We start from the raw sequence: 7,243 nt of genomic DNA, 5'->3' as shown, positions 1-7,243 counted from the left end.
AGAACACTAAGCAGTTTCTCAGAAAGCTTCTTTCCAGATTTCATCTGAGGATATTTCCTTTTTCACCATAGCCCTCTATGGGCTTCCAAATATCACTTTGCCAATTCCAAAAGAACTGTCTTAGCGAAAGGCTTCTTGAGGCGAAAGCTGTAACTCTGTGAGAAGATTTCACAGAACACAAAGAAGTTTCTCAGAAAGCTTCTTTCTGTTTGTTATCGGAGGATATTTCCTTTGGCCCTATAGTCTTCAAAGGGATCCGAAATATCTGTTCTCAGATTCCACAGAAATAAGGCTAGCAAAGAGATCCACGAAATACAGACGTAACTCTGTGAGTTGAAGTCACACATCACAGAGCAGTTTCTCAGAAAGCTTCTTTCCAGATTTCCTATGAGGATATTTCCTTTTTCACCATAGCCCTCTATGGGCTTCCAAATATCACTTTGCCAATTCCACAAGAACTGTCTTAGCGAAAGGCTTCTTTAGTGGAAAGCTGTAACTCTGTGAGATGATTTCACAGAACACTAAGCAGTTTCTCCGAAAGCTTCTTTCCAGATTTCATCTGAGGATATTTCCTTTTTCACCATAGCCCTCTATGGGCTTCCAAATATCACTTTGCTAATTCCACAAGAACTGTCTTAGCGAAAGGCTTCTTGAGGGGAAAGCTGTAACTCTGTGAGATGATTTCACTGAACACAAAGAAGTTTCTCAGAAAGCGTCTTTTTCTTTGTTATCGGAGGATATTTCCTTTTTCCCTATAGTCTTCAAAGGGATCCGAAATATCTGTTCTCAGATTCCACAGAAATAAGGCTAGCAAAGAGATCCACGAAATACCGATGTAACTCCGTGAGATGAATTAACAGAACACTAAGCAGTTTCTCAGAAAGCTTCTTTCCAGATTTCATCTGAGGATATTTCCTTTTTCACCATAGCCGTCTATGGGCTTCCAAATATCACTTTGCCAATTCCACAAGAACTGTCTTAGCGAAAGGCTTCTTGAGTGGAAAGCTGTAACTCTGTGAGATCATTTCACGGAACACAAAGAAGTATCTCAGAAAGCTTCTTTCTCTGTGTTATCGGAGGATATTTGCTTTGGCCCTATAGTCTTCAAAGGGATCCGAAATATCTGTTCTCAGATTCCACAGAAATAAGGTTAGCAAAGAGATCCACGAAATACAGATGTAACTCTGTGAGTGGAAGTCACACATCAGAGAGCAGTTTCTCAGAAAGCTTCTTTCCAGATTTCATCTGAGGATATTTCCTTTTTCACCATAGCCCTCTATGGGCTTCCAAATATCACTTTGCCAATTCCACAAGAACTGTCTTAGCGAAAGGCTTCTTGAGGGGAAAGCTGTAACTCTGTGAGATGATTTCACAGAACACAAAGAAGTTTCTCAGAAAGCTTCTTTCTGTTTGTTATCGGAGGATATTTCCTTTGGCCCTATATTCTTCAAAGGTATCCTAAATATCTGTTCTCAGATTCCACAGAAATAAGGCTAGCAAAGAGATCCACGAAATACAGATGTAACTCTGTGAGTTGAAGTCACACATCACAGAGCAGTTTCTCAGAAAGCTTCTTTCCAGATTTCATCTGAGGATATTTCCTTTTTCACCATAGCCCTCTATGGGCTTCCAAATATCACTTTGCCAATTCCACAAGAACTGTCTTAGCGAAAGGCTTCTTGAGGGGAAAGCTGTAACTCTGTGAGATGATTTCACAGAACACAAAGAAGTTTCTCAGAAAGCTTCTTTCTCATTGTTATCGGAGGATATTTCCTTTGGCCCTATAGTCTTCAAAGGGATCCGAAATATCTGGTCTCAGATTCCAAAGAAATAAGGCTAGCAAAGAGATCCACGAAATACAGATGTAACTCTGTGAGATGAATTAACAGAACACTAAGCAGTTTCTCAGAAAGCTTCTTTCCAGATTTCATCTGAGGATATTTCCTTTTTCACCATAGCCCTCTATGGGCTTCCAAATATCACTTTGCCAATTCCACAAAAACTGTCTTAGCGAAAGGCTTCTTGAGGGGAAAGCTGTAACACTGTGTGATGATTTCACAGAACACAAAGAAGTTTCTCAGAAAGCTTCTTTCTGTTTGTTATCGGAGGATATTTCCTTTGGCTCTAGAGTCTTCAAAGGGATCCGAAAAATCTGTTCACAGATTCCACAGAAATAAGGCTAGCAAAGAGATCCACGAAATACAGATGTAACTCTGTGAGATGAATTAACAGAACAATAAGCAGTTTCTCAGAAAGCTTCTTTCCAGATTTCATCTGAGGATATTTCCTCTTTCACCATAGCCCTCTATGGGCTTCCAAATATCACTTTGACAATTCCACAAGAACTGTCTTAGCGAAAGGCTTCTTGAGGGGAAAGCTGTAACTCTGTGAGATGATTTCACAAAACACAAAGAAGTTTCTCAGTAAGCTTCTTTCTCTTTGTTATCGGAGGATATTTCCTTTGGCCCTATAGTCTTCAAAGGGATCCGAAATATCTGTTCTCAGATTCCACAGAAATAAGGCTAGCAAAGAGATGCACGAAATACAGATGTAACTCTGTGAGATGAATTAACAGAACACTAAGCAGTTTCTCAGAAAGCTTCTTTCCAGATTTCATCTGAGGATATTTCCTTTTTCACCATAGCCCTCTATGGGCTTCCAAATATCACTTTGCCAATTCCACAAGAACTGTCTAAGCGAAAGGCTGCTTGAGGGGAAAGCTGTAACTCTGTGAGTTGATTTCACAGATCACAAAGAAGTTTCTCAGAAAGCCTCTTTCTCTTTGTTATCGGAGGATATTTCCTTTGGCCCTATAGTCTTCAAAGGGATCTGAAATATCTTTACTCAGATTCCACAGAAATAAGGCTAGCAAAGAGATGCACGAAATACAGATTTAACTCTGTGCGATGAATTAACAGAACACTAAGCAGTTTCTCAGAAAGCTTCTTTCCAGATTTCATCTGAGGATATTTCCTTTTTCACCATAGCCCTCTATGGGCTTCCAAATATCACTTTGCCAATTCCAAAAGAACTGTCTTAGCGAAAGGCTTCTTGAGGCGAAAGCTGTAACTCTGTGAGAAGATTTCACAGAACACAAAGAAGTTTCTCAGAAAGCTTCTTTCTGTTTGTTATCGGAGGATATTTCCTTTGGCCCTATAGTCTTCAAAGGGATCCGAAATATCTGTTCTCAGATTCCACAGAAATAAGGCTAGCAAAGTGATCCACGAAATACAGACGTAACTCTGTGAGTTGAAGTCACACATCACAGAGCAGTTTCTCAGAAAGCTTCTTTCCAGATTTCCTATGAGGATATTTCCTTTTTCACCATAGCCCTCTATGGGCTTCCAAATATCACTTTGCCAATTCCACAAGAACTGTCTTAGCGAAAGGCTTCTTGAGGGGAAAGCTGTAACTCTGTGAGATGATTTCACAGAACACAAAGAAGTTTCTCAGAAAGCTTCTTTCTCATTGTTATCGGAGGATATTTCCTTTGGCCCTATAGTCTTCAAAGGGATCCGATATATCTGTTCTCAGATTCCAAAGAAATATGGCTAGCAAAGAGATGCACGAAATACAGATGTAACTCTGTGAGATGAATTAACAGAACACTAAGCAGTTTCTCAGAAAGCTTCTTTCCAGATTTCATCTGAGGATATTTCCTTTTTCAGCATAGCCCTCTAGGGGCTTCCAAATATCACTTTGCCAATTCCACAAGAACTGGCTTAGCAAAAGACTTCTTGAGTGGAAAGCTGTAACTCGGTGAGATCATTTCACGGAACACAAAGAAGTATCTCAGAAAGCTTCTTTCTCTTTGTTATCGGAGGATATTTACTTTGGCCCTATAGTCTTCAAAGGGATCCGAAATATCTGTTCTCAGATTCCAAAGAAATAAGGCTAGCAAAGAGATCCACGAAATACAGATGTAACTCTGTGAGATGAATTAACAGAACACTAAGCAGTTTCTCAGAAAGCTTCTTTCCAGATTTCATCTGAGGATATTTCCTTTTTCACCATAGCCCTCTATGGGCTTCCAAATATCACTTTGCCAGTTCCACAAGAACTGTCTTAGCGAAAGGCTTCTTGAGGGAAAAGCTGTAACTCTGTGAGATGATTTCACGGAACACAAAGAAGTATCTCAGAAAGCTTCTTTCTCTTTGTTATCGGAGGATATTTCCTTTGGCCCTATAGTCTTCAAAGGGATCCGAAATATCTGTTCTCAGATTCCACAGAAATAAGGCTAGCAAAGAGATCCACGAAATACAGATGTAACTCTGTGAGTGGAAGTCACACATCACAGAGCAGTTTCTCAGAAAGCTTCTTTCCAGATTTCATCGGAAGATATTTCCTTTTTCACCATGGCCCTCTATGGGCTTCCAAATATCACTTTGCCAATTCCACAAGAACTGTCTTAGCGAAAGGCTTCTTGAGGGGAAAGCTGTAACTCTGTGAGATGATTTCACAGAACACAAAGAAGTTTCTCAGTAAGCTACTTTCTCTTTGTTATCGGAGGATATTTCCTTTGGCCCTATAGTCTTCAAAGGGATCCGAAATATCTGTTCTCAGTTTCCACAGAAATAAGGCTAGCAAAGAGATCCACGAAATACAGATGTAACTCCGTGAGATGAATTAACAGAACACTAAGCAGTTTCTCAGAAAGCTTCTTTCCAGATTTCATCTGAGGATATTTCCTTTTTCACCATAGCCCTCTATGGGCTTCCAAATACCACTTTGCCAATTCCACAAGAACTGTCTTAGCGAAAGGCTTCTTGAGTGGAAAGCTGTAACTCTGTGAGATAATTTCACAGAACACAAAGAAGTTTCTCAGAATGCGTCTTTTTCTTTGTTATCGGAGGATATTTTCTTTGGCCATAGAGTTTTCAAAGGGATCCGAAATATCTGTTCTCAGATTCCACAGAAATAAGGCTAGCAAAGAGATCCACGAAATACAGATGTAACTCTGTGGGAAGAATTAACAGAACACTAAGCAGTTACTCAGAAAGCTTCTTTCCAGATTTCATTTGAGGATATTTCCTTTTTCACCATAGCCCTCTATGGGCTTCCAAATATCACTTTGCCAATTCCACAAGAACTGTCTTAGCGAAAGGCTTCTGGAGGGGAAAGCTGTAACTCTGTGAGATGATTTCACGGAACACAAAGAAGTTTCTCTGAAAGCTTCTTTCCCTTTGTTATCGGAGGATACTTCCTTTGGCCCCATAGTCTTCAAAGGGATCAGAAATATCTGTTCTCAGATTCCAAAGAAATAAGGCCAGAAAAGACATCCACGAAATACAGATGTAACTCTGGGAATGGAAGTCACACATCACAGAGCAGTTTCTCAGAAATCTTCTTTCCAGATTTCATCTGAGGATATTTCCTTTTTCACCGTAGCCCTCTATGGGCTTCCAAACATCACTTTGCCAATTCCACAAGAACTGTCTTAGCGAAAGGCTTCTTGAGGGGAAAGCTGTAACTCTGTGAGATGATTTCACAGAACACAAAGAAGTTTCTCAGAAATCTTCTTTCTCTTTGTTATCAGAGGATATTTCCTTTGGCCCTATAGTCTTCAGAGGGATCCGAAATATCTGTTCTCAGATTCCACAGAAATAAGGCTAGCAAAGAAATCCACGAAATACAGATGTAACTCTGTGAGTGGAAGACACACATCACAGAGCAGTTTCTCAGAAAGCTTCTGTCCAGATTTCAGCTGAGGATATTTCCTTTTTTACCATAGCCCTCTATGGTCTTCCAAATATCACGTTGCCAGTTCCACCAGAACTGACTTAGCGAAAGGTTTCTTGAGTGGAAAGCTGTAACTCTGTGAGATGATTTCACAGAACACAAAGAAGTTTCTCAGAAAGCTTCTTTCTCTTTGTTATCGGAGGATATTTCCTTTGGCCCTATAGTCTTCAAAGGGATCCGAAATATCTGTTCTCAGATTCCACAGAAATAAGGCTTGCAAAGAGATCCACGAAATACAGATGTAACTCTGTGAGATTAATTAACAGAACACTAAGCAGTTTCTCAGAAAGCTTCTTTCCAGATTTCATCTGAGGATATTTCCTTTTTCACCATAGCCCTCTATGGGCTTCCAAATATCACTTGGCCAATTCCACAAGAACTGTCTTAGCGAAAGGCTTCTTGAGGGGAAAGCTGTAACTCTGTGAGATGATTTCACAGATCACAAAGAAGTTTCTCAGAAAGCTTCTTTCTCTTTGTTATCGGAGGATATTTCCTTTGGCCCTATAGTCTTCAAAGGGATCCGAAATATCTGTTCTCAGATTCCAAAGAATGAAGGCTAGCAAAGAGATCCACGAAATACAGATGTAACTCCGTGAGATGAATTACCAGAACACTAAGCAGTGTCTCAGAAAGCATCTTTCCAGATTTCATCTGAGGATATTTCCTTTTTCACCATAGCCCTCTATGGGCTTCCAAATATCACTTTGCGAATTCCACAAGAACTGTCTTAGCGAAAGGCTTCTTGAGGGGAAAGCTGTAACTCTGTGAGATGATTTCATGCAACACAGAGAAGTTTCTCAGAAAGCTTCTTTCTCTTTGTTATCGGAGGATATTTCCTTTGGCCCTATAGTCTTCAAAGGGATCCGAAATATCTGTTCTCAGATTCCACAGAAATAAGGCTTGCAAAGAGATCCACCAAATACAGATGTAACTCTGTGAGATGAATTAACAGAACACTTAGCAGTTTCTCAGAAAGCTTCTTTCCAGATTTCATCTGAGGATATTTCCTTTTTCACCATAGCCCTCTATGGGCTTCCAAATATCACTTTGCCAATTCCACAAGAACTGTCTTAGCGAAAGGCTTCTTGAGTGGAAAGCTGTAACTCTGTGAGTTGATTTCACGGAACACAAAGAAGTATCTCAGAAAGCTTCTTTCTCTTTGTTATCGGAGGATATTTCCTTTGGCCCTATAGTCTTCAAAGGGATCCGAAGTATCTGTTCTCAGATTCCACAGAAATAAGGCTAGCAAAGAGATCCACGAAATACAGATGTAACTCTGTGAGTGGAAGTCACACATCACAGAGCAGTTTCTCAGAAAGCTTCTTTCCAGATTTCATCTGAGGATATTTCCTTTTTCACCATAGCCCTCTATGGGCTTCCAAATATCACTTTGCCAATTCCACAAGAACTGTCTTAGCGAAAGGCTTCTGGAGTGGAAAGCTGTAACTCTGTAAGATGATTTCGCAGAACACAAAGAAGTTTCTCAGTAAGCTTCTTTCTCCTT

This window comes from Macaca nemestrina, chromosome X (assembly GCF_043159975.1).
Source record: "Macaca nemestrina isolate mMacNem1 chromosome X, mMacNem.hap1, whole genome shotgun sequence".
Classification (NCBI taxonomy): domain Eukaryota; kingdom Metazoa; phylum Chordata; class Mammalia; order Primates; family Cercopithecidae; genus Macaca; species Macaca nemestrina.
Note: the sequence above shows the minus strand (reverse complement) of the source record.